General features: G+C 34.6%; 18 non-coding genes across 18 annotated transcripts; all 18 read left to right on the plus strand.

Moving 5' to 3' along the window:
• The first annotated feature begins 286 nt into the window (after nt 1–286).
• On the plus strand, nt 287–369 carry TRNAL-UAA (transfer RNA leucine (anticodon UAA)). The gene has a single exon. It is a non-coding gene; the product is annotated as a tRNA-Leu (tRNA).
• Nucleotides 370–1,148: 779 nt separating this feature from the next.
• On the plus strand, nt 1,149–1,231 carry TRNAL-UAA (transfer RNA leucine (anticodon UAA)). The gene has a single exon. It is a non-coding gene; the product is annotated as a tRNA-Leu (tRNA).
• Nucleotides 1,232–2,010: 779 nt separating this feature from the next.
• Nucleotides 2,011–2,093, plus strand: TRNAL-UAA (transfer RNA leucine (anticodon UAA)). Its single transcript has one exon. It is a non-coding gene; the product is annotated as a tRNA-Leu (tRNA).
• A 473-nt stretch (nt 2,094–2,566) lies between these two features.
• TRNAL-UAA (transfer RNA leucine (anticodon UAA)) lies at nt 2,567–2,649 on the plus strand. The gene has a single exon. It is a non-coding gene; the product is annotated as a tRNA-Leu (tRNA).
• A 779-nt stretch (nt 2,650–3,428) lies between these two features.
• TRNAL-UAA (transfer RNA leucine (anticodon UAA)) lies at nt 3,429–3,511 on the plus strand. Its single transcript has one exon. It is a non-coding gene; the product is annotated as a tRNA-Leu (tRNA).
• A 779-nt stretch (nt 3,512–4,290) lies between these two features.
• TRNAL-UAA (transfer RNA leucine (anticodon UAA)) lies at nt 4,291–4,373 on the plus strand. Its single transcript has one exon. It is a non-coding gene; the product is annotated as a tRNA-Leu (tRNA).
• Nucleotides 4,374–4,846: 473 nt separating this feature from the next.
• On the plus strand, nt 4,847–4,929 carry TRNAL-UAA (transfer RNA leucine (anticodon UAA)). The gene has a single exon. It is a non-coding gene; the product is annotated as a tRNA-Leu (tRNA).
• A 779-nt stretch (nt 4,930–5,708) lies between these two features.
• TRNAL-UAA (transfer RNA leucine (anticodon UAA)) lies at nt 5,709–5,791 on the plus strand. Its single transcript has one exon. It is a non-coding gene; the product is annotated as a tRNA-Leu (tRNA).
• Nucleotides 5,792–6,570: 779 nt separating this feature from the next.
• On the plus strand, nt 6,571–6,653 carry TRNAL-UAA (transfer RNA leucine (anticodon UAA)). Its single transcript has one exon. It is a non-coding gene; the product is annotated as a tRNA-Leu (tRNA).
• A 779-nt stretch (nt 6,654–7,432) lies between these two features.
• Nucleotides 7,433–7,515, plus strand: TRNAL-UAA (transfer RNA leucine (anticodon UAA)). Its single transcript has one exon. It is a non-coding gene; the product is annotated as a tRNA-Leu (tRNA).
• Nucleotides 7,516–8,850: 1,335 nt separating this feature from the next.
• Nucleotides 8,851–8,933, plus strand: TRNAL-UAA (transfer RNA leucine (anticodon UAA)). The gene has a single exon. It is a non-coding gene; the product is annotated as a tRNA-Leu (tRNA).
• Nucleotides 8,934–9,712: 779 nt separating this feature from the next.
• Nucleotides 9,713–9,795, plus strand: TRNAL-UAA (transfer RNA leucine (anticodon UAA)). Its single transcript has one exon. It is a non-coding gene; the product is annotated as a tRNA-Leu (tRNA).
• A 1,238-nt stretch (nt 9,796–11,033) lies between these two features.
• TRNAL-UAA (transfer RNA leucine (anticodon UAA)) lies at nt 11,034–11,116 on the plus strand. Its single transcript has one exon. It is a non-coding gene; the product is annotated as a tRNA-Leu (tRNA).
• Nucleotides 11,117–11,895: 779 nt separating this feature from the next.
• Nucleotides 11,896–11,978, plus strand: TRNAL-UAA (transfer RNA leucine (anticodon UAA)). The gene has a single exon. It is a non-coding gene; the product is annotated as a tRNA-Leu (tRNA).
• Nucleotides 11,979–12,757: 779 nt separating this feature from the next.
• Nucleotides 12,758–12,840, plus strand: TRNAL-UAA (transfer RNA leucine (anticodon UAA)). Its single transcript has one exon. It is a non-coding gene; the product is annotated as a tRNA-Leu (tRNA).
• Nucleotides 12,841–14,175: 1,335 nt separating this feature from the next.
• TRNAL-UAA (transfer RNA leucine (anticodon UAA)) lies at nt 14,176–14,258 on the plus strand. The gene has a single exon. It is a non-coding gene; the product is annotated as a tRNA-Leu (tRNA).
• Nucleotides 14,259–15,037: 779 nt separating this feature from the next.
• Nucleotides 15,038–15,120, plus strand: TRNAL-UAA (transfer RNA leucine (anticodon UAA)). Its single transcript has one exon. It is a non-coding gene; the product is annotated as a tRNA-Leu (tRNA).
• A 779-nt stretch (nt 15,121–15,899) lies between these two features.
• Nucleotides 15,900–15,982, plus strand: TRNAL-UAA (transfer RNA leucine (anticodon UAA)). The gene has a single exon. It is a non-coding gene; the product is annotated as a tRNA-Leu (tRNA).
• The last annotated feature ends 250 nt before the right edge of the window (nt 15,983–16,232 follow it).

Consider the following 16,232-nt stretch of genomic DNA (forward strand, 5'->3'; position numbering starts at 1 on the left):
AATTTTGCCCTTAGTGTTGTTGAAAAGTCAAGGTGGCATTTTATTCCAATATTCACTCTTTGTCACCACTCTAAACATATTGCCAAAAATGAAATTCCACATACCGAGGAAACTTAATATTGTTGCATAAAATTTACAGTGAAAACAAGGGTTTACAGTAGAGGCCAATCTAATGCTCTTGATAAGTGGCTTATAAAATAAGAAATCTGTTAGTGCAAAATTTATAAGAAAACATTTGTTTAATAACCATCACCTGTGTATGAAAGATGCATTCTTCAGTGAATTGACTAGGATGGCCGAGTGGTTAAGGTGTTGGACTTAAGATCCAATGGATATGTATCCACGTGGGTTCGAACCCCACTCCTGGTAAGATTTTTACACTTGAAGTTAGTCAAGGTTTCTCAAAACGGAGTGATGATTGAGCAAAAGGAGAGCTATTATTGTCCGATAGTATCGTTATATTTCTTCGATAACTGTGACCATCGCCCTCTTAAGTTTATCATTTTGATTATGAAAATAATCTCTTTTACATCAGATCATGATTTTACAGTAAGTTCCAAGCTTTATCCAAGAGGAAAGTTTAGGGATAAAGGGAAAGTTGATTTATTGAGATAAATATTCAAACTACAGTCCCAAAAGAAACATATGAGGTCAGAATAGTATGAGAAACTCAGAAATATAATGCAAGCCATTTGCATAAAACATTATCTACTAGAAGCTTGGGATCCAGAAAGGAGATGGCCATGGTACGTAGGATGTCAAGAAATGCAAAATCTGCCTGATAAAATCAGGAGTATGCTAAACTGATGAATTTGTCAGGAATGAGCTTCTTTGGAGAGGTTAAACTGTCTAAAGATATTCAAATTTTGCGCTTAGTGTTGTTGAAAAATCAAGGTGGCATTTTATTCCAATATTCACTCTTTGTCACCAATCTAAACATATAGCCAAAAATGAAATTCCATATAATGAGGAAACTTAATGTTGTTGCATAAAATTTACAGTCAACACAAGGGTTTACAGTAGAGGCCAATCTAATGCTCTTGATAAGTGGCTTATAAAATAAGAAATCTGTTAGTGCAAAATTTATAAGAAAACATTTGTTTAATAACAATCACCTGTGTATGAAAGATGCATTCATCAGTGAATTGACCAGGATGGCCGAGTGGTTAAGGCGTTGGACTTAAGATCCAATGGATATGTATCCACGTGGGTTCGAACCCCACTCCTGGTATGATTTTTACACTTCAAGTTAGTTAAGGTTTCTCAAAACAGAGTGATGATTGAGCAAAAGGAGAGCTATTAATGTCCGATAGTATCATTATATTTCTACGATAACTGTGACCATCGCCCTCTTAAGTTTATCATTTTGATTATGAATATAATCTCTTTTACATCAGATCATGATTTTACAGTAAGTTCCAAGCTTTATCCAAGAGGAAAGTTTAGGGATAAAGGGAAAGTTGATTTATTGAGATAAATATTCAAACTACAGTCCCAAAAGAAACATATGAGGTCAGAATAGTATGAGAAACTCAGAAATATAATGCAAGCCATTTGCATAAAACATTATCTACTAGAAGCTTGGGATCCAGAAAGGAGATGGCCATGGTACGTAGGATGTCAAGAAATGCAAAATCTGCCTGATAAAATCAGGAGTATGCTAAACTGATGAATTTGTCAGGAATGAGCTTCTTTGGAGAGGTTAAACTGTCTAAAGATACTCAAATTTTGCCCTTAGTGTTGTTGAAAAATCAAGGTGGCATTTTATTCCAATATTCACTCTTTGTCACCAATCTAAACATATAGCCAAAAATGAAATTCCATATAATGAGGAAACTTAATGTTGTTGCATAAAATTTACAGTCAACACAAGGGTTTACAGTAAAGGCCAATCTAATGCTCTTGATAAGTGGCTTATAAAATAAGAAATCTGTTAGTGCAAAATTTATAAGAAAACATTTGTTTAATAACAATCACCTGTGTATGAAAGATGCATTCATCAGTGAATTGACCAGGATGGCCGAGTGTTTAAGGCGTTGGACTTAAGATCCAATGGATATGTATCCACGTGGGTTCAAACCCCACTCCTGGTATGATTTTAACACTTGAACGATAAAACAATAATAGCCCTCCTTTGGCTCAATCATCACTCCGTTTTGAGAAACCTTGACTAACTTCAAGTGTAAAAATCATACCAGGAGTGGGGTTCGAATTTTATCGTTTTGATTATGAAAATAATCTCTTTTACATCAGATCATTATTTTACAGTAAGTTCCAAGCTTTATCCAGGAGGAAAGTTTAGGGATAAAGGGAAAGTTGATTTATTGAGATAAATATTCAAACTACAGTCCCAAAAGAAACATATGAGGTCAGAATATTATGAGAAACTCAGAAATATAATGCAAGCCATTTGCTGAAAACATTATCTACTAGAAGTTTGGGATCCAATCTAATGCTCTTGATAAGTGGCTTATAAAATAAGAAATCTGTTTGTGCAATATTTATAAGAAAACATTTGTTTAATAACCATCACCTGTGTATGAAAGATGCATTGCTCAGTGAATTGACCAGGATGGCTGAGTGGTTAAGGCATAGGCCTTAAGATCCAATGGATATGTATCCGCGTGGGTTCAAACCCCACTGCTGGTATGACTTTTACACTTGAAGTTAGACAAGGTTTCTCAAAATGGAGTGATGATTGGACAAAAGGAAAGCTGTTATTGTCCAATAGTATCGTCATATTTCTACGATAACTGTGACCATCGCCCTCTCAATTTTATCGTTTTGATTATGAAAATAATCTCTTTTACATCAGATCATGATTTTACAGTAAGTTCCAAGCTTTATCCAAGAGGAAAGTTTAGGGATAAAGGGAAAGTTGATTTATTGAGATAAATATTCAAACTACAGTCCCAAAAGAAACATATGAGGTCAGAATAATATGAGAAACTCAGAAATATAATGCAAGCCATTTGCATAAAACATTATCTACTAGAAGTTTAGGATCTTGAAAGGAGATGGCCATTGTACGTAGGATGTCAAGAAATGTAAAATCTGCCTGAGAAACTCTGGAGTATGGTACACTGATGAATTTGTCAAGTATGAGCTTCTTTGGAGAGGTTAAACTGTCTAAAGATACTCAAATTTTGCCCTTAGTGTTGTTGAAAAGTCAAGGTGGCATTTTATTCCAATATTCACTCTTTGTCACCACTCTAAACATATTGCCAAAAATGAAATTCCACATACCGAGGAAACTTAATGTTGTTGCATAAAATTTACAGTGAAAACAAGGGTTTACAGTAGAGGCCAATCTAATGCTCTTGATAAGTGGCTTATAAAATAAGAAATCTGTTAGTGCAAAATTTATAAGAAAACATTTGTTTAATAACCATCACCTGTGTATGAAAGATGCATTCTTCAGTGAATTGACTAGGATGGCCGAGTGGTTAAGGTGTTGGACTTAAGATCCAATGGATATGTATCCACGTGGGTTCGAACCCCACTCCTGGTAAGATTTTTACACTTGAAGTTAGCCAAGGTTTCTCAAAACGGAGTGATGATTGAGCAAAAGGAGAGCTATTAATGTCCGATAGTATCATTATATTTCTACGATAACTGTGACCATCGCCCTCTTAAGTTTATCATTTTGATTATGAATATAATCTCTTTTACATCAGATCATGATTTTACAGTAAGTTCCAAGCTTTATCCAAGAGGAAAGTTTAGGGATAAAGGGAAAGTTGATTTATTGAGATAAATATTCAAACTACAGTCCCAAAAGAAACATATGAGGTCAGAATAGTATGAGAAACTCAGAAATATAATGCAAGCCATTTGCATAAAACATTATCTACTAGAAGCTTGGGATCCAGAAAGGAGATGGCCATGGTACGTAGGATGTCAAGAAATGCAAAATCTGCCTGATAAAATCAGGAGTATGCTAAACTGATGAATTTGTCAGGAATGAGCTTCTTTGGAGAGGTTAAACTGTCTAAAGATATTCAAATTTTGCGCTTAGTGTTGTTGAAAAATCAAGGTGGCATTTTATTCCAATATTCACTCTTTGTCACCAATCTAAACATATAGCCAAAAATGAAATTCCATATAATGAGGAAACTTAATGTTGTTGCATAAAATTTACAGTCAACACAAGGGTTTACAGTAGAGGCCAATCTAATGCTCTTGATAAGTGGCTTATAAAATAAGAAATCTGTTAGTGCAAAATTTATAAGAAAACATTTGTTTAATAACAATCACCTGTGTATGAAAGATGCATTCATCAGTGAATTGACCAGGATGGCCGAGTGGTTAAGGCGTTGGACTTAAGATCCAATGGATATGTATCCACGTGGGTTCAAACCCCACTCCTGGTATGATTTTAACACTTGAACGATAAAACAATAATAGCCCTCCTTTGGCTCAATCATCACTCCGTTTTGAGAAACCTTGACTAACTTCAAGTGTAAAAATCATACCAGGAGTGGGGTTCGAATTTTATCGTTTTGATTATGAAAATAATCTCTTTTACATCAGATCATTATTTTACAGTAAGTTCCAAGCTTTATCCAGGAGGAAAGTTTAGGGATAAAGGGAAAGTTGATTTATTGAGATAAATATTCAAACTACAGTCCCAAAAGAAACATATGAGGTCAGAATATTATGAGAAACTCAGAAATATAATGCAAGCCATTTGCTGAAAACATTATCTACTAGAAGTTTGGGATCCAATCTAATGCTCTTGATAAGTGGCTTATAAAATAAGAAATCTGTTTGTGCAATATTTATAAGAAAACATTTGTTTAATAACCATCACCTGTGTATGAAAGATGCATTGCTCAGTGAATTGACCAGGATGGCTGAGTGGTTAAGGCATAGGCCTTAAGATCCAATGGATATGTATCCGCGTGGGTTCAAACCCCACTGCTGGTATGACTTTTACACTTGAAGTTAGACAAGGTTTCTCAAAATGGAGTGATGATTGGACAAAAGGAAAGCTGTTATTGTCCAATAGTATCGTCATATTTCTACGATAACTGTGACCATCGCCCTCTCAATTTTATCGTTTTGATTATGAAAATAATCTCTTTTACATCAGATCATGATTTTACAGTAAGTTCCAAGCTTTATCCAAGAGGAAAGTTTAGGGATAAAGGGAAAGTTGATTTATTGAGATAAATATTCAAACTACAGTCCCAAAAGAAACATATGAGGTCAGAATAATATGAGAAACTCAGAAATATAATGCAAGCCATTTGCATAAAACATTATCTACTAGAAGTTTAGGATCTTGAAAGGAGATGGCCATTGTACGTAGGATGTCAAGAAATGTAAAATCTGCCTGAGAAACTCTGGAGTATGGTACACTGATGAATTTGTCAAGTATGAGCTTCTTTGGAGAGGTTAAACTGTCTAAAGATACTCAAATTTTGCCCTTAGTGTTGTTGAAAAGTCAAGGTGGCATTTTATTCCAATATTCACTCTTTGTCACCACTCTAAACATATTGCCAAAAATGAAATTCCACATACCGAGGAAACTTAATGTTGTTGCATAAAATTTACAGTGAAAACAAGGGTTTACAGTAGAGGCCAATCTAATGCTCTTGATAAGTGGCTTATAAAATAAGAAATCTGTTAGTGCAAAATTTATAAGAAAACATTTGTTTAATAACCATCACCTGTGTATGAAAGATGCATTCTTCAGTGAATTGACTAGGATGGCCGAGTGGTTAAGATATTGGACTTAAGATCCAATGGATATGTATCCACGTGGGTTCGAACCCCACTCCTGGTAAGATTTTTACACTTGAAGTTAGTCAAGGTTTCTCAAAACGGAGTGATGATTGAGCAAAAGGAGAGCTATTATTGTCCGATAGTATCGTGATATTTCTTCGATAACTGTGACCATCGCCCTCTTAAGTTTATCATTTTGATTATGAAAATAATCTCTTTTACATCAGATCATGATTTTACAGTAAGTTCCAAGCTTTATCCAAGAGGAAAGTTTAGGGATAAAGGGAAAGTTGATTTATTGAGATAAATATTCAAACTACAGTCCCAAAAGAAACATATGAGGTCAGAATAGTATGAGAAACTCAGAAATATAATGCAAGCCATTTGCATAAAACATTATCTACTAGAAGCTTGGGATCCAGAAAGGAGATGGCCATGGTACGTAGGATGTCAAGAAATGCAAAATCTGCCTGATAAAATCAGGAGTATGCTAAACTGATGAATTTGTCAGGAATGAGCTTCTTTGGAGAGGTTAAACTGTCTAAAGATATTCAAATTTTGCGCTTAGTGTTGTTGAAAAATCAAGGTGGCATTTTATTCCAATATTCACTCTTTGTCACCAATCTAAACATATAGCCAAAAATGAAATTCCATATAATGAGGAAACTTAATGTTGTTGCATAAAATTTACAGTCAACACAAGGGTTTACAGTAGAGGCCAATCTAATGCTCTTGATAAGTGGCTTATAAAATAAGAAATCTGTTAGTGCAAAATTTATAAGAAAACATTTGTTTAATAACAATCACCTGTGTATGAAAGATGCATTCATCAGTGAATTGACCAGGATGGCCGAGTGGTTAAGGCATTGGACTTAAGATCCAATGGATATGTATCCACGTGGGTTCGAACCCCACTCCTGGTATGAATTTTACACTTCAAGTTAGTTAAGGTTTCTCAAAACAGAGTGATGATTGAGCAAAAGGAGAGCTATTAATGTCCGATAGTATCATTATATTTCTACGATAACTGTGACCATCGCCCTCTTAAGTTTATCATTTTGATTATGAATATAATCTCTTTTACATCAGATCATGATTTTACAGTAAGTTCCAAGCTTTATCCAAGAGGAAAGTTTAGGGATAAAGGGAAAGTTGATTTATTGAGATAAATATTCAAACTACAGTCCCAAAAGAAACATATGAGGTCAGAATAGTATGAGAAACTCAGAAATATAATGCAAGCCATTTGCATAAAACATTATCTACTAGAAGCTTGGGATCCAGAAAGGAGATGGCCATGGTACGTAGGATGTCAAGAAATGCAAAATCTGCCTGATAAAATCAGGAGTATGCTAAACTGATGAATTTGTCAGGAATGAGCTTCTTTGGAGAGGTTAAACTGTCTAAAGATATTCAAATTTTGCGCTTAGTGTTGTTGAAAAATCAAGGTGGCATTTTATTCCAATATTCACTCTTTGTCACCAATCTAAACATATAGCCAAAAATGAAATTCCATATAATGAGGAAACTTAATGTTGTTGCATAAAATTTACAGTCAACACAAGGGTTTACAGTAGAGGCCAATCTAATGCTCTTGATAAGTGGCTTATAAAATAAGAAATCTGTTAGTGCAAAATTTATAAGAAAACATTTGTTTAATAACAATCACCTGTGTATGAAAGATGCATTCATCAGTGAATTGACCAGGATGGCCGAGTGGTTAAGGCGTTGGACTTAAGATCCAATGGATATGTATCCACGTGGGTTCAAACCCCACTCCTGGTATGATTTTAACACTTGAACGATAAAACAATAATAGCCCTCCTTTGGCTCAATCATCACTCCGTTTTGAGAAACCTTGACTAACTTCAAGTGTAAAAATCATACCAGGAGTGGGGTTTGAATTTTATCGTTTTGATTATGAAAATAATCTCTTTTACATCAGATCATTATTTTACAGTAAGTTCCAAGCTTTATCCAGGAGGAAAGTTTAGGGATAAAGGGAAAGTTGATTTATTGAGATAAATATTCAAACTACAGTCCCAAAAGAAACATATGAGGTCAGAATATTATGAGAAACTCAGAAATATAATGCAAGCCATTTGCTGAAAACATTATCTACTAGAAGTTTGGGATCCAATCTAATGCTCTTGATAAGTGGCTTATAAAATAAGAAATCTGTTTGTGCAATATTTATAAGAAAACATTTGTTTAATAACCATCACCTGTGTATGAAAGATGCATTGCTCAGTGAATTGACCAGGATGGCTGAGTGGTTAAGGCATAGGCCTTAAGATCCAATGGATATGTATCTGCGTGGGTTCAAACCCCACTGCTGGTATGACTTTTACACTTGAAGTTAGACAAGGTTTCTCAAAATGGAGTGATGATTGGACAAAAGGAAAGCTGTTATTGTCCAATAGTATCGTCATATTTCTACGATAACTGTGACCATCACCCTCTCAATTTTATCGTTTTGATTATGAAAATAATCTCTTTTACATCAGATCATGATTTTACAGTAAGTTCCAAGCTTTATCCAAGAGGAAAGTTTAGGGATAAAGGGAAAGTTGATTTATTGAGATAAATATTCAAACTACAGTCCCAAAAGAAACATATGAGGTCAGAATAATATGAGAAACTCAGAAATATAATGCAAGCCATTTGCATAAAACATTATCTACTAGAAGTTTAGGATCTTGAAAGGAGATGGCCATTGTACGTAGGATGTCAAGAAATGTAAAATCTGCCTGAGAAACTCTGGAGTATGGTACACTGATGAATTTGTCAAGTATGAGCTTCTCTGGAGAGGTTAAACTGTCTAAAGATACTCAAATTTTGCCCTTAGTGTTGTTGAAAAGTCAAGGTGGCATTTTATTCCAATATTCACTCTTTGTCACCACTCTAAACATATTGCCAAAAATGAAATTCCACATACCGAGGAAACTTAATGTTGTTGCATAAAATTTACAGTGAAAACAAGGGTTTACAGTAGAGGCCAATCTAATGCTCTTGATAAGTGGCTTATAAAATAAGAAATCTGTTAGTGCAAAATTTATAAGAAAACATTTGTTTAATAACCATCACCTGTGTATGAAAGATGCATTCTTCAGTGAATTGACTAGGATGGCCGAGTGGTTAAGGTGTTGGACTTAAGATCCAATGGATATGTATCCACGTGGGTTCGAACCCCACTCCTGGTAAGATTTTTACACTTGAAGTTAGTCAAGGTTTCTCAAAACGGAGTGATGATTGAGCAAAAGGAGAGCTATTAATGTCCGATAGTATCATTATATTTCTACGATAACTGTGACCATCGCCCTCTTAAGTTTATCATTTTGATTATGAATATAATCTCTTTTACATCAGATCATGATTTTACAGTAAGTTCCAAGCTTTATCCAAGAGGAAAGTTTAGGGATAAAGGGAAAGTTGATTTATTGAGATAAATATTCAAACTACAGTCCCAAAAGAAACATATGAGGTCAGAATAGTATGAGAAACTCAGAAATATAATGCAAGCCATTTGCATAAAACATTATCTACTAGAAGCTTGGGATCCAGAAAGGAGATGGCCATGGTACGTAGGATGTCAAGAAATGCAAAATCTGCCTGATAAAATCAGGAGTATGCTAAACTGATGAATTTGTCAGGAATGAGCTTCTTTGGAGAGGTTAAACTGTCTAAAGATATTCAAATTTTGCGCTTAGTGTTGTTGAAAAATCAAGGTGGCATTTTATTCCAATATTCACTCTTTGTCACCAATCTAAACATATAGCCAAAAATGAAATTCCATATAATGAGGAAACTTAATGTTGTTGCATAAAATTTACAGTCAACACAAGGGTTTACAGTAGAGGCCAATCTATTGCTCTTGATAAGTGGCTTATAAAATAAGAAATCTGTTAGTGCAAAATTTATAAGAAAACATTTGTTTAATAACAATCACCTGTGTATGAAAGATGCATTCATCAGTGAATTGACCAGGATGGCCGAGTGGTTAAGGCGTTGGACTTAAGATCCAATGGATATGTATCCACGTGGGTTCGAACCCCACTCCTGGTATGATTTTTACACTTCAAGTTAGTTAAGGTTTCTCAAAACAGAGTGATGATTGAGCAAAAGGAGAGCTATTAATGTCCGATAGTATCATTATATTTCTACGATAACTGTGACCATCGCCCTCTTAAGTTTATCATTTTGATTATGAATATAATCTCTTTTACATCAGATCATGATTTTACAGTAAGTTCCAAGCTTTATCCAAGAGGAAAGTTTAGGGATAAAGGGAAAGTTGATTTATTGAGATAAATATTCAAACTACAGTCCCAAAAGAAACATATGAGGTCAGAATAGTATGAGAAACTCAGAAATATAATGCAAGCCATTTGCATAAAACATTATCTACTAGAAGCTTGGGATCCAGAAAGGAGATGGCCATGGTACGTAGGCTGAGTGGTTAAGGCATAGGCCTTAAGATCCAATGGATATGTATCCGCGTGGGTTCAAACCCCACAGCTGTTATGACTTTTACACTTGAAGTTAGACAAGGTTTCTCAAAATGGAGTGATGATTGGACAAAAGGAAAGCTGTTATTGTCCAATAGTATCGTCATATTTCTACGATAACTGTGACCATCGCCCTCTCAATTTTATCATTTTGATTATGAAAATAATCTCTTTTACATCAGATCATGATTTTACAGTAAGTTCCAAGCTTTATCCAAGAGGAAAGTTTAGGGATAAAGGGAAAGTTGATTTATTGAGATAAATATTCAAACTACAGTCCCAAAAGAAACATATGAGGTCAGAATAATATGAGAAACTCAGAAATATAATGCAAGCCATTTGCATAAAACATTATCTACTAGAAGTTTAGGATCTTGAAAGGAGATGGCCATTGTACGTAGGATGTCAAGAAATGTAAAATCTGCCTGAGAAACTCTGGAGTATGGTACACTGATGAATTTGTCAAGTATGAGCTTCTTTGGAGAGGTTAAACTGTCTAAAGATACTCAAATTTTGCCCTTAGTGTTGTTGAAAAGTCAAGGTGGCATTTTATTCCAATATTCACTCTTTGTCACCACTCTAAACATATTGCCAAAAATGAAATTCCACATACCGAGGAAACTTAATGTTGTTGCATAAAATTTACAGTGAAAACAAGGGTTTACAGTAGAGGCCAATCTAATGCTCTTGATAAGTGGCTTATAAAATAAGAAATCTGTTAGTGCAAAATTTATAAGAAAACATTTGTTTAATAACCATCACCTGTGTATGAAAGATGCATTCTTCAGAGAATTGACTAGGATGGCCGAGTGGTTAAGGTGTTGGACTTAAGATCCAATGGATATGTATCCACGTGGGTTCGAACCCCACTCCTGGTAAGATTTTTACACTTGAAGTTAGTCAAGGTTTCTCAAAACGGAGTGATGATTGAGCAAAAGGAGAGCTATTATTGTCCGATAGTATCGTTATATTTCTTCGATAACTGTGACCATCGCCCTCTTAAGTTTATCATTTTGATTATGAAAATAATCTCTTTTACATCAGATCATGATTTTACAGTAAGTTCCAAGCTTTATCCAAGAGGAAAGTTTAGGGATAAAGGGAAAGTTGATTTATTGAGATAAATATTCAAACTACAGTCCCAAAAGAAACATATGAGGTCAGAATAGTATGAGAATCTCAGAAATATAATGCAAGCCAGTTGCATAAAACATTATCTACTAGAAGCTTGGGATCCAGAAAGGAGATGGCCATGGTACGTAGGATGTCAAGAAATGCAAAATCTGCCTGATAAAATCAGGAGTATGCTAAACTGATGAATTTGTCAGGAATGAGCTTCTTTGGAGAGGTTAAACTGTCTAAAGATATTCAAATTTTGCGCTTAGTGTTGTTGAAAAATCAAGGTGGCATTTTATTCCAATATTCACTCTTTGTCACCAATCTAAACATATAGCCAAAAAGGAAATTCCATATAATGAGGAAACTTAATGTTGTTGCATAAAATTTACAGTCAACACAAGGGTTTACAGTAGAGGCCAATCTAATGCTCTTGATAAGTGGCTTATAAAATAAGAAATCTGTTAGTGCAAAATTTATAAGAAAACATTTGTTTAATAACAATCACCTGTGTATGAAAGATGCATTCATCAGTGAATTGACCAGGATGGCCGAGTGGTTAAGGCATTGGACTTAAGATCCAATGGATATGTATCCACGTGGGTTCGAACCCCACTCCTGGTATGATTTTTACACTTCAAGTTAGTTAAGGTTTCTCAAAACAGAGTGATGATTGAGCAAAAGGAGAGCTATTAATGTCCGATAGTATCATTATATTTCTACGATAACTGTGACCATCGCCCTCTTAAGTTTATCATTTTGATTATGAATATAATCTCTTTTACATCAGATCATGATTTTACAGTAAGTTCCAAGCTTTATCCAAGAGGAAAGTTTAGGGATAAAGGGAAAGTTGATTTATTGAGATAAATATTCAAACTACAGTCCCAAAAGAAACATATGAGGTCAGAATAGTATGAGAAACTCAGAAATATAATGCAAGCCATTTGCATAAAACATTATCTACTAGAAGCTTGGGATCCAGAAAGGAGATGGCCATGGTACGTAGGATGTCAAGAAATGCAAAATCTGCCTGATAAAATCAGGAGTATGCTAAACTGATGAATTTGTCAGGAATGAGCTTCTTTGGAGAGGTTAAACTGTCTAAAGATATTCAAATTTTGCGCTTAGTGTTGTTGAAAAATCAAGGTGGCATTTTATTCCAATATTCACTCTTTGTCACCAATCTAAACATATAGCCAAAAATGAAATTCCATATAATGAGGAAACTTAATGTTGTTGCATAAAATTTACAGTCAACACAAGGGTTTACAGTAGAGGCCAATCTAATGCTCTTGATAAGTGGCTTATAAAATAAGAAATCTGTTAGTGCAAAATTTATAAGAAAACATTTGTTTAATAACAATCACCTGTGTATGAAAGATGCATTCATCAGTGAATTGACCAGGATGGCCGAGTGGTTAAGGCGTTGGACTTAAGATCCAATGGATATGTATCCACGTGGGTTCAAACCCCACTCCTGGTATGATTTTAACACTTGAACGATAAAACAATAATAGCCCTCCTTTGGCTCAATCATCACTCCGTTTTGAGAAACCTTGACTAACTTCAAGTGTAAAAATCATACCAGGAGTGGGGTTCGAATTTTATCGTTTTGATTATGAAAATAATCTCTTTTACATCAGATCATTATTTTACAGTAAGTTCCAAGCTTTATCCAGGAGGAAAGTTTAGGGATAAAGGGAAAGTTGATTTATTGAGATAAATATTCAAACTACAGTCCCAAAAGAAACATATGAGGTCAGAATATTATGAGAAACTCAGAAATATAATGCAAGCCATTTGCTGAAAACATTATCTACTAGAAGTTTGGGATCCAATCTAATGCTCTTGATAAGTGGCTTATAAAATAAGAAATCTGTTTGTGCAATATTTATAAGAAAACATTTGTTTAATAACCATCACCTGTGTATGAAAGATGCATTGCTCAGTGAATTGACCAGGATGGCTGAGTGGTTAAGGCATAGGCCTTAAGATCCAATGGATATGTATCTGCGTGGGTTCAAACCCCACTGCTGGTATGACTTTTACACTTGAAGTTAGACAAGGTTTCTCAAAATGGAGTGATGATTGGACAAAAGGAAAGCTGTTATTGTCCAATAGTATCGTCATATTTCTACGATAACTGTGACCATCGCCCTCTCAATTTTATCGTTTTGATTATGAAAATAATCTCTTTTACATCAGATCATGATTTTACAGTAAGTTCCAAGCTTTATCCAAGAGGAAAGTTTAGGGATAAAGGGAAAGTTGATTTATTGAGATAAATATTCAAACTACAGTCCCAAAAGAAACATATGAGGTCAGAATAATATGAGAAACTCAGAAATATAATGCAAGCCATTTGCATAAAACATTATCTACTAGAAGTTTAGGATCTTGAAAGGAGATGGCCATTGTACGTAGGATGTCAAGAAATGTAAAATCTGCCTGAGAAACTCTGGAGTATGGTACACTGATGAATTTGTCAAGTATGAGCTTCTTTGGAGAGGTTAAACTGTCTAAAGATACTCAAATTTTGCCCTTAGTGTTGTTGAAAAGTCAAGGTGGCATTTTATTCCAATATTCACTCTTTGTCACCACTCTAAACATATTGCCAAAAATGAAATTCCACATACCGAGGAAACTTAATGTTGTTGCATAAAATTTACAGTGAAAACAAGGGTTTACAGTAGAGGCCAATCTAATGCTCTTGATAAGTGGCTTATAAAATAAGAAATCTGTTAGTGCAAAATTTATAAGAAAACATTTGTTTAATAACCATCACCTGTGTATGAAAGATGCATTCTTCAGTGAATTGACTAGGATGGCCGAGTGGTTAAGGTGTTGGACTTAAGATCCAATGGATATGTATCCACGTGGGTTCGAACCCCACTCCTGGTAAGATTTTTACACTTGAAGTTAGTCAAGGTTTCTCAAAACGGAGTGATGATTGAGCAAAAGGAGAGCTATTATTGTCCGATAGTATCGTTATATTTCTTCGATAACTGTGACCATCGCCCTCTTAAGTTTATCATTTTGATTATGAAAATAATCTCTTTTACATCAGATCATGATTTTACAGTAAGTTCCAAGCTTTATCCAAGAGGAAAGTTTAGGGATAAAGGGAAAGTTGATTTATTGAGATAAATATTCAAACTACAGTCCCAAAAGAAACATATGAGGTCAGAATAGTATGAGAAACTCAGAAATATAATGCAAGCCATTTGCATAAAACATTATCTACTAGAAGCTTGGGATCCAGAAAGGAGATGGCCATGGTACGTAGGATGTCAAGAAATGCAAAATCTGCCTGATAAAATCAGGAGTATGCTAAACTGATGAATTTGTCAGGAATGAGCTTCTTTGGAGAGGTTAAACTGTCTAAAGATATTCAAATTTTGCGCTTAGTGTTGTTGAAAAATCAAGGTGGCATTTTATTCCAATATTCACTCTTTGTCACCAATCTAAACATATAGCCAAAAATGAAATTCCATATAATGAGGAAACTTAATGTTGTTGCATAAAATTTACAGTCAACACAAGGGTTTACAGTAGAGGCCAATCTAATGCTCTTGATAAGTGGCTTATAAAATAAGAAATCTGTTAGTGCAAAATTTATAAGAAAACATTTGTTTAATAACAATCACCTGTGTATGAAAGATGCATTCATCAGTGAATTGACCAGGATGGCCGAGTGGTTAAGGCGTTGGACTTAAGATCCAATGGATATGTATCCACGTGGGTTCGAACCCCACTCCTGATATGACTTTTACACTTCAAGTTAGTTAAGGTTTCTCAAAACAGAGTGATGATTGAGCAAAAGGAGAGCTATTAATGTCCGATAGTATCATTATATTTCTACGATAACTGTGACCATCGCCCTCTTAAGTTTATCATTTTGATTATGAATATAATCTCTTTTACATCAGATCATGATTTTACAGTAAGTTCCAAGCTTTATCCAAGAGGAAAGTTTAGGGATAAAGGGAAAGTTGATTTATTGAGATAAATATTCAAACTACAGTCCCAAAAGAAACATATGAGGTCAGAATAGTATGAGAAACTCAGAAATATAATGCAAGCCATTTGCATAAAACATTATCTACTAGAAGCTTGGGATCCAGAAAGGAGATGGCCATGGTACGTAGGATGTCAAGAAATGCAAAATCTGCCTGATAAAATCAGGAGTATGCTAAACTGATGAATTTGTCAGGAATGAGCTTCTTTGGAGAGGTTAAACTGTCTAAAGATATTCAAATTTTGCGCTTAGTGTTGTTGAAAAATCAAGGTGGCATTTTATTCCAATATTCACTCTTTGTCACCAATCTAAACATATAGCCAAAAATGAAATTCCATATAATGAGGAAACTTAATGTTGTTGCATAAAATTTACAGTCAACACAAGGGTTTACAGTAGAGGCCAATCTAATGCTCTTGATAAGTGGCTTATAAAATAAGAAATCTGTTAGTGCAAAATTTATAAGAAAACATTTGTTTAATAACAATCACCTGTGTATGAAAGATGCATTCATCAGTGAATTGACCAGGATGGCCGAGTGGTTAAGGCGTTGGACTTAAGATCCAATGGATATGTATCCACGTGGGTTCGAACCCCACTCCTGGTATGATTTTTACACTTGAAGTTAGTTAAGGTTTCTCAAAACAGAGTGATGATTGAGCAAAAGGAGAGCTATTATTGTCCGATAGTATCATTATATTTCTACGATAACTGTGACCATCGCCCTCTTAAGTTTATCATTTTGATTATGAATATAATCTCTTTTACATCAGATCATGATTTTACAGTAAGTTCCAAGCTTTATCCAAGAGGAAAGTTTAGGGATAAAGGGAAAGTTGATTTATTGAGATAAATAT

This window comes from Phyllobates terribilis, unplaced genomic scaffold (genome assembly GCF_046119375.1).
Source record: "Phyllobates terribilis strain yellow unplaced genomic scaffold, ASM4611937v1 Scaffold_3__8_contigs__length_932513732, whole genome shotgun sequence".
Lineage (NCBI taxonomy): Eukaryota > Metazoa > Chordata > Amphibia > Anura > Dendrobatidae > Phyllobates > Phyllobates terribilis.